General features: G+C 50.2%; 1 protein-coding gene across 3 annotated transcripts in view; it reads left to right on the forward strand.

Annotated features, from left to right (window-relative positions):
- Positions 1–10,069, forward strand: part of Rgs6 (regulator of G protein signaling 6) — a 657,652-nt gene that overhangs the window by 424,147 nt on the left and 223,436 nt on the right. The gene's annotated exons all lie outside the window — the stretch shown is intronic.

A 10,069-nucleotide genomic window follows, 5' to 3' on the forward strand; every position in this document is an offset into this window, starting at 1 on the left:
AGCCTGCTCCCAGCCCCCTCCCGCCATCCTCAGAGGCTGGGGTTAGGGGGAGGTTCAGTACAGGACACTGTGCAAACTTGAGAGTTTCCTGCTTAGACTGTGAGCCGAATTGGAGAAGCACTTGCGGGCCAGGATCCAACCAGACCCAGCACCCTGGAAGTCCACACAGTGCGAGGCACATGCGCAGCTCTTAGCAAATGACGATATGAGGGGCCAGATGGTAGCACGAATGGGGATCGGCCTGTGTGTGTCATCAGAGACAGGCTGCCTTTTGCTATGGGCTTGTCTACATTTTCAGTATGATTGAAGTTGCTGGCGTGTATATTTACCCTTGGTTTGGAAAAACTCCCTTCACTTAGTCCTCAGGCAGTCTTGTGAACTTTAGGTTGCCTACTTGATAAATATGGTTTTATTATTAATTCATGTATTTGAAAGAACCCATGCACTGAAAGCCGCAGCAAATCCTTTTAAGCCGTAGGCTCTTTCAAAGAGTTATTCCTTTCATGCTCAGGGAAGAAATCACGGGTGATGGCAACAGACTCATCACTAAAAGCAAGAGTCCCCAGTCATAGGCCGCCAGTACTGGCATTGGCCACAACTGCATTAGCCATATCAGCTCAAAGAGGGGAAGAGGAACCCCCTGTCTTGTGACTAGGGGCCCACTCGGGGTAGTGGGGCTGTTAGTGTACCCCAGTGTCTATCTTAAGGTGGCTCCCATGTTCTTCCTCTCCTCCGTTGCTGCTGTCAGTGATGTGACATGAGCTTTGCCAGTGGCATCTCCCCGTCAGCCACCCATTGCTAAAGCCCCTTGGGCACCTTCTTATCCCCAGTGCGATCCCAGGATCACACCCCTGGGCAGGGCCGGGTGCAGGATCCATGCTGCAGGAAATGCCATTCCAGGGCTGCCAGGGCACTTTCTCTGCCTGGCTGGCAGAAGACGCCTGGCGTCTGTGACTCAGCGGTGGTGGTAACGGCAGCCCACGCTCTTAGGGAAGGTTAGCGCTGCCTCCACTCCGTGCTTGAGGAAGGAAGTTAAACTGTTTGCTCTAAGAGACCCCCTGGGTACGGGCCTGCACTTCAGAGTTCTGGAGCGAGCCCATTCCTAACCACCTAGCTTCTACGCCAGCACATTAGCTATCCACTCCTGAGAGTACTTTGCTTTATTTTTTATTTAATCAGGGGGAATGTGGCTAATGCGTGCTGGTAGCGTAGCTGCTGGGGACAAGCGATGGAAGCGAAGAATGCCATCCTCTCTGTTCTCCTACTTCTTGTTCAACCAGGTCTTGGGCAGAGTGCAGCTGGAAGGACCATTTGCATCAGCTGCCCTCTCGGGGCAGGCGCTCTGCCCACAGATTCTGCAGGCAAAGCTGGAGTCTCGCAGCAAGGACACAGCTATTTTCCCATCTGTATGCATAATTTACACACATAGAACCGCATCCAGCGTAAGCGTCCCCTGAGCCTTCACAGGACTCAGCTGGGCTGCTCGCTTGAGGGATTGTCAACAACCTGACCTCTCCAGGGACTGACCCGCCAGACCACTCCAGCCACAAATCGTAGCTGAGGAGTCAGAAGTCACAGGTACCAGGACAGGATGGGGAAAAAGACAATCAACACCTACTTCCCAGGTCCCGGAAGTCGCAGCAGCCGCTCTTCTGGATGGAATAAGGAATGGGCTCCTGAGGGGTCTCAGCCCTCTGGCTGGCTCGTTCCTAGAGCTATTCCGGAAGAGAAACGAGGGTCTGTGCAGTCACTGTGGCTGAAGAGCATGAACAGAAGGCAGGACCAGGCTTCTGTCCGCGCCTCCCACGAGGCACAGGGCACTGGACGGTTTAGAGCCTCAAGGCCGAGTCCTGTCAGAAAGGCTCTTAGCTGCGCAGAACATTGTGATGAAACCAAAACAGAGACGGAAAGCTTCGTGGACAGCTGCTCCTACCTATTTCGAGGCAAGGCCTATAATAACCTCCACTATGCGACTGTGTGATTTTTGTCACACGACCTCAGATGCTTACATTTTTAAAAATAATTCGCCAGTAAGAACCCAGATCAGAACTAAATGCTGCTAAGATTCAGCCTGGGACAGTAGCACGGTCAGACTGCTAATGTGTAACGCGGCCACACCAAAGCGGGGCAGTCCTGCCACTGAAGGTCAAGAAAGTGTCTCCCCCGCAGGAGGGAAGACCGTATTGGTTTAGCTGGTCTGCTCGTCTCAGTCCAACGAATCGAGCGTGAACTCGTCACGGCCGAGCCCAGGGTAGAGATTTCCCGGTGGCCCGGCGCTGTCCCTTGTACTGTGCACGTGGCTTCTCGCTCTCCTCCTTGCTGCTGCTGCTGCTGCTGCTGCTGCTGCTGCTGCTGCTGCTGCTGCTGCTGCTGCTGCTGCTGCTGCTGAAAAGCATTTCATCACTGTCACAGAAAGGCGGCTGCTGGGCTTCATGACAACCTGTCAGTCGGCGCGGTTAGTTTGCATACAGACGTTGGCTTGGTTTTAGAGCAGTTGTTGCTTACCGTTGAGACCAGGAAGGGTGCCCTTCGGCAGCGCGGTAGGAAATTGCCAAGAACGCTGCTCCTTGGTAACTGAAAAAGGTTACAAGGGTCGAGATCCCTGTCTTCCTTTGCTTTAGGCCGGCGCTCTGCGCAGGGAAGGCTCCCTGCGGCCTTCCTGCGGGCTGCCCCCCCTGCTGGCAGGAATCAGCATCTGCACAAATCTGCACAACTAGAGTCCTAGGTTGGCAGGCAAATCTGACCTCTAATTGTCGGTGGCAGATATTATTTCATAGCTTGGAGATCAACACACCCACTAAAAGCTCTGAGCTAAATTCTCATGCATGCATCAATTTGCCAAGAAATATTACTGAAGAAAGCTGTAGAGTGACCAATGAAATTGGAGGGCTTTGTTTTACCCACTCACAGTTTTGTGTTTTATTGAGAAAAGAGTCTACCTGTGGGAAGATGAAAAGGACCAGCTTCCGGCTTTAGCTCGGCTGCTGACCTCGTGTGTTTCTCGGTGAGAGGGTCTGAGTCTTCCTGGGAACAACTTTATTCGTCAAATGGAGCTAACATGGCGGCCCCAGCCTACCTGAGGAAGTACAATCAATCATGCAAATGAGATTCTGCAGAGTTCAGAATGTTTAGGTAGTGTTTCCTCTTGTGTGGGAGAAAGCTGTGAATGGCAAAAAGTAAGCGAAGCTCAAGGAACTTGGGCAAGAGCCCATTCTAGTGACAGCAAGGAGGACAGGTAGCAAGGGTGTGGCCCCAAAGCCCGCCATAACCCCTGCCCCGCACCAAGCGAGGGAGCCAAGACAGCCTCAGAAGTCACTGTGCTGCTTCTAGTATTCTTGGATGTTAAAGACTTTCTTTTCCTGGAAATTCACATTCCAGCTTTCCAGAGACTTGCAGAGTTCAGCTCCCCTGGATTTGTCTAGGGGAATTTTGCATTGACAGAGAATGACCTTGGAAGTCCTTGGAGCAGTATCAGCTTGAGTTTGAATTTTAATTCTGTCCCCTTGCTCACTGAGTCGAGTCAACCGGGGGACTTCAGCAGCATCCTGGCCCTTCATTTCTTCCTTTGGGGACAGTATACATCCTCTCTCCCAAGGGAGTTAGTTAAAATGACGCTCATACTGCAGCCGCAGTCAGGAGAAGCTCTCCAGTCTGCAGAGGCCACTGCAGGGTGAAACCCTGTACCCAGGCCACCCTGCCTCCGCAGATGTCGCAAGGACTTACTGGTGACAACAGCAGAGCGCTGAGCGGAGCCCGGGGCCCTCCTCAGCACAGGGCCTTGTGCACCTGCACCGGCCGTGCCCCCAAAGCCCACCTGGGCCTCAGCACCCGGCTGCGGCACATCACTTAGGAAGCCCTTAGGGTGGGCCTCTTGCCTGCCTGTCTTCTTGTTTTCTCTCCTCTTTCCCTCATAGCTGTGAATCCCTGAGGAGAATTAGTTTTATTCTGGAACTTCCTACTGCAAATTTTCCACCAGGCTCTCAGGATGGTTCCTTCCACTGATGAATCTGCTTCTTCTCTTTTTTGCTGAAATCAAGGAGCCGGATGGGAGGGTGGAGAGGAGAGTTAATCTGCACAGCCCTTTCATCTCTGCACCTGAATTTCCCAACCTCTTTCAAAGGCAATGCAAGAGAAAACGGAACTAACGACATCACGATGCATCAGAAGATGCTACAATATTTATGTGTAAATGGTGAGGTGGTAGGAAGAATAGAAAAGATAAAATGAGGCAAAGCAAAATAAAAGTATTAGAAGAAGACAAAAGCATTCACTCCACAGAAGACATCATTCACATAAGCATAGGTGGGGAGAGAAGTTGGAAAAATCTCATGTTCCTCTTTCCCCAGCTTTGACCACTTCCACTAAATAAAGCCTGTAAGCATTTGGTTCCCTTGTCTCTGAAGGAATTTTGTTTGGGATTATTTTATGCCATAGGCAGGTGTCTAGGTTCAAGTGTGCTACTTCCGTCTTCACTTCATAGGGTAGGACGTAGAGCACCTTCCAGTGACCATGTCCACCATGAGCATCCAGGCTCTAAGTAGCAGAAAATCTGTAGAAAGCTGCAGGATCTGTGTTTGGGTAGGATGATGTCCATCAGGCAAGAGGCGTGGGGGCAGACTGTCACCTCGGAAGGTGGACAGCCCGCTGTGCCAGGGCTCCTGCCTGTTGCTCACAAGATGGCTGCCGTGGTTCCAGGCGTCACCGCCATGGTAGAAAGGGGCAGCATCGGCCATACTGTTTCATTCTCTCAGGAGAGTTGAGGTTTCTTAGGCACCTCCTGGCTTGCAGACTTCTTCCTGTGTATCATTAGACAAAACTGGAAGACAAGAAAGTCTTTGCTACAGGAGAAGAAAGAAAGTGAGTGCTTAGCTGTTCTAGCCTTTCAATTGTGGTGAGAGAAAAGAGGATTGGGTCCCTTCTTGGGTGACATACACAACACGGTACAGGACAGTGTAAGGACAGATAGTCTGAGTTTAGCATGTAGCTACCCTGCCATGTTGCTCTTGCTTTTCAAATGCACCAGCAGCATCCCGCTTGGTCACTTCCTGCTGACACAGGCACACCGAAGTCGCTCCATACTGCTGAAATCCAAAAGCAGGGAGTCAGTTTGCCATGCCTTGCCTTGTTTCCAGAGGTGTGACTTCCACCAAGTTGGGTAAAACTGAGAGAGTAGAGGGCTTACAGAAAATTTATTCTGCACAGGAGAAATCCTGCACATTGGACGCTTTGTGAAACTCTTCGCAGGCTGCTTGGACCCCCTAGCAGACATCGTGGGAAGCGTCGCTTTCGCCCAAGCTGGCCCTCCCGCAGCCCTGCTGTTCCTCACATCATGGCTTATTTATTTTTTGATAGGAAATGTTTACATGTGAGGATCGTATTTGGATGCCCTTTGTAATTTATTAAGCCCACTCTCCTGAGGAAGGACTAGAGTCAAAAACATGTCTAAATATCAGCCTGAGATGAGAAATACAAGCCCCCTGGAACTTCCCCTCTGCGGCCGCCACCTGCAGCGAGCCCAGCAGGGAAGCCGAGCCAGCAGCCCAGTCCAGGGTAGAGAAATAACAGAAGCTGGGAATGTAAATAGCTTCTGTTGGAAGCTCTCAGAATAATGTTTACAGCGGCTTCTTCTCTTTCAGCTGGTGAATATTCGTGAGGGGAATTTCTGCTGTGTTTCCCTTAAATGCTCCCGGCAGTAAATTGGAAGCACAGCACCTGTTGAGCGGTGAGTCAGTAGTCGAAACATTGAATAAATCATGAAGTCTGTAGGTGAACTGAATGGCAGTTGCCCTGAAGAGAATTTTAATCTGGTGTTGACAAAATAAATCCCCTTAAAATGTTTTTAGAAGAGTCTTTTATTTTTAAAATGTGTTTGAGACTTCTAAGTTTGCTAACGGTATGGGCAGGTTGGAACGTTATTGAACGCAACAGTGAGGTTTAAGAACCAGTGTGTAGTGCTGGGCACCTGGTTGGGCAAGGTGAACACTACATCAGTGCCCGCCCACTCCTGCACAGTTCTAAGCTATACCTCCCCAAGCAAATAAACGAGCCCTTTTGCGGCGGGGTAAAAATGAAGGCCCACGCTGCTGGAAGTGAGCAAAGACTTCCCACCACTTGTTTGGAAAAGTAAGTTCTTCCCAGACAAATCCAAGAGACTGGCTCCCTGAACCTGGCACCACCCCTTCTCCTCGTCTGCTTCTAGCCCAGAGCACAGAGGCCTCAACTCCCTGGTCTCCTGTGGTGTGGCATGGCCCATTTGTGTCACCGGGCACTGTTGGGAGATGTGAGGGCAAACCTTCCTATGGACAGTTTGTTTCTTCCTTCCTTCCTTTCTTTATTTGGTACAAGGTCTCACTATGAAGCTTGGCTCATAGTACTCTTCCTGTCTCAGCCTGCACAGCACTGGGATTATAGGTGTGCACCACTGTACCCAGTTTTGGTGGCCAGCTCAGCACAGGGCTGGCAAGGCCTGCAGTGCAGGCTCTTGGATCACCGAGCTGTCTCCCCAGGCCTCCTAGGGACAGTTTCTGTCCTCCTCACATGGGTACAGCCTGTGAATTGTTAGCTGAGAACCAGCAATGGCTAAATCACCTCCAAAACACATAACTTTTCATAAGGTTTTAATAATGAATCAGGGTTAATATTTTACCAACCCACAGTAGCATCCTGATTCGTAGCTCATAAACACTTCCCAATATCTGGGTCAAGAATTCTCCCATACAATGATGACCATCAGTGTTAAAAGGAGTCTGCACAGGACACCATCACATGCTAGAAGAGAGGACTAAGCTAGCACGGTGTCGGCGGGGAAGACTGGAAAGGTGACAGACGGTCCTCGCAGAACACGCGGGGTGATCCCAAGGCCAAGTGAGAAACAATGTCGCCGTGAACTCAAGCAGCTTAAGGAGGTCACGCAAGACCCCAAGATAGAGAAAAAGAGGTGAGGGGAGAGAGGTGACAGGAGAGAAGCTGCAGCGACTGCCACAGGTCACTAGCAACGCGGGGAGAGAAAGTCACTGGGAGCCTGTAGGCAGTTTCAAAGCAGCGCAAGGTAAAACAGATGCTGTAAAAACAGAGTAAGGGCTGTGAAGGACTTGATTATCAAGGAAAATAAAAGGTGGGAATAGCAGAGAGCAAGTGGCATATGTGGGTGACAGAGAGGATTCCACAGACAAATAATCAAGAAAAACGAAGACACTTCTTGGGATGAGGTGTGTGATCCACAGGAAGATCCAGGCGTCATAAATATTTCTGTACCAACTGAATAACCTGAAGTTATTAAGATTAATAAATAAACCTTTCCTCCCTTCATTTTGGGCATCAGGTATTTTGTCTCAGCAACAAGAGAAAAGTATCTGAGGCACTTAGCACCAGAGAGATACCCCCATAGTATCACCCGAGGTGGGATTACCAGCTCGCAGAGGTGCTGTGATAGGGTTCCCAGGAGAAGCAAAACCGGTAAGATATAAATATATATATATATTGGTCAATAATTTCTGACATTGCCAGTTAAATATAAGACCCAATGCTATTATAGGCTACTGGACTCTTTTAGAATATTTTGCTGAGTTTACACACCTATAATATTCAATAACGGAACTTAGAAAAAATGGGGTATACAGATGAATGTCCATTTGTATCTGTGTATTCAAAGAGGTTGGGATAGATATATAGTTGCATTCTCTTAATGAATAGAATGATTTGTTCTAATGGTGTTTGTAAATAGGATCACAAGTCCGCATCTTGTACAGCAATTAACCACTAAGAAGAATATATGCAGTGTATTATTTGTTGAAACTGTCCTTCCGATTTGATTTGAAACTGTCTCATTGCTATCTGTCAATAAAACTTTGAAAAAAAAATAAAAATTAAAAAAAAAAAATATATATATATATATATATATATATATATATACATTTATACCTACGTATGCATATATTTGGATATATGGAGAATTATGATGGAATTATGATGGCCAAGAAATTCCATGATAGAGCATCTTCGAGCTGGCGAACCAAGAATGCTGGTGGTATAATGCCTAGTCCAGGGCCAAGGCCTGAGGCCTCACTGCTGTAAGTCTCAAGATCATAAAGAGAGAATTTGGACCTCTGGTGCCCAAAGGCAGAAAAAGTCAGATGTCCCAGCTCAAGGAAAACCTCTACTTTCCCGCTACCTCTGTTCTACCTGTCCAGGCTCTCAGAGGATTAAATGATGCTTCTCCATGTTGATGGGGGAGATCTCTTTCTGTCTACTACCTTGAATGCTGATCTTCGCTCTTTAGGCAAAAAAAAAAAAAAAAAAAAAAAAAAAAAGCTGTCACTGAAGCACCCAGAAGCAATGGCTTACCAGCGATCTGCACATCCAGTATCCTAGCCAAGTTGACACACGGTCAGCCACCACAGGCTCTGTCTGGTTTAAAGTCTGTCCGCCTAGAAAAGCGTAGGCACGACAGCACGACGCATGAAGAGTGATTTCCTTCATCTCTCTGCGCGGACCCCAGTGAACACCTGGCGTCAGGGAGTTCTGAGGTCAGCGTCCACTGCGTCAAATTTTGAAGTGGAATGCAGATTCCCGCATGGCGAACTGTCCACCTCCGTGTCCTCGCGCTCAGTTGTGCACCCTCCCCCTCTGCAGCGCCCTGACCCAGCAGCTCTGCCGTCGGGGTTCGCGAGGCACTCGCGCTGACCGCAGAAGCTCCCGCGCCGGCGCCTTGCGGGGAGCAGCCATTGGGACCGCAAATCAGGCGGGTGGGCTTCCGCTCCTGGTCATCAACATCTGCGTCTGTGACTGCGAAGGCCTTACCTACATTCCTTAAGAGCCCGCCAAGCACGTGTGAGCCAGTAGAAGTTGGGGTGGCGACACAGAAGGGCAGCGCCCCTGCGAATGAGTCCTCCTCCTCCTCCTTCCTGGGCGTCTGTGACTTGCGCACTCCTCGCTGCGCCTCTCAGCTCTCAGCAGCGGACCGCGCAAGTAGAGGAGGGCTGGAGAGCCTGGGGGAGATTCTCGGCACCGTCGCCACCTGGGACACTGTCTCTGCCTCTGCTCCTGCTACAATGAAATACCACAGCACAGAAAATGTATAAAGCAGAGGAGCTTGTTTAGCTTGTGGTGTTAGCAGAAAGGCAAGTCCGCGCATGCGAGGGGCGGCCAGCGCCCGCAGACCTGCTCTCGGCCCGAAACTGTCCGCGTGCAAACCGAGCAGCTGGCAAGACGACGTTAATCAATCCAAGAGGACGCTTAGACCCAGGGTCCTCTTCTACGCCCCATGTCCCAATACCATTATATTGAGAATTAAGTTTCCAGCACATGGATTTAGGGGCACGTTTGAACCGAGGGTAGCAACGCTCGTGCCCTGGGGAACGTGCAGAACATAAGGAGCCCCCGTCCCTAAGCAGGGACATTCCACTCCTTTCTGCCAGGGAGGGCAGTGGGCGGTTGACAGTGAAGGTGTTTGGCGTGTCTCTCCTTGATTCTGCTTGGTGTTAACTTTTCATATGCCTCAGATATGGAGGATTTAAAAACCCATGTTAGTGACAGGTGTTTAATTTCAGATGCACAGGCCCTGCACCTAAACTTAATATTGCAGGCTGGTCAGAAGGAACTGGAAACCCTCTTGGCAGGTCCTATGGGGACCAAAGACTGCTGGCCAGATGGCGTGATGGGGGTCTGGCCTGGCTTTCACCCACATTTGCAAGGTTGGATTTTTGAGGGGGTTGGTTGGTTTTTTTTTTTTTTTTTTTCCTGAGATGGTATTTTTAAATTTTGAGAAGTGCCTGATTTCCCTAGACAAGATGCAAGATTCTGCAGGTGGGCACTCGTTGCAGAGCTCCGCAGGGGGCAGGGGGCCTCGAGGCCAGGCCTCATCTGCCCTGTGAACTAAGTAATCATGGACAGCACAGACAGGGCAGCTGGCCCAGCCAGCCAGGGCTCTCAGTCAGCAAGGTTGGTCCACAGAGGGACAGGAGGAGCCTGGCAGCGGACTCAGCCGGGCTGTGCTGGCCCTAGGAAGAGGAGGCAGTCTGGCCATGGGCCAGGGTCAGGGAGGCAGAGTCAGGGGATGGGCCCTCCCCCT

The sequence above is a fragment of the Octodon degus genome, unplaced genomic scaffold (genome assembly GCF_000260255.1).
Source record: "Octodon degus isolate 3935 unplaced genomic scaffold, OctDeg1.0 scaffold00007, whole genome shotgun sequence".
Classification (NCBI taxonomy): domain Eukaryota; kingdom Metazoa; phylum Chordata; class Mammalia; order Rodentia; family Octodontidae; genus Octodon; species Octodon degus.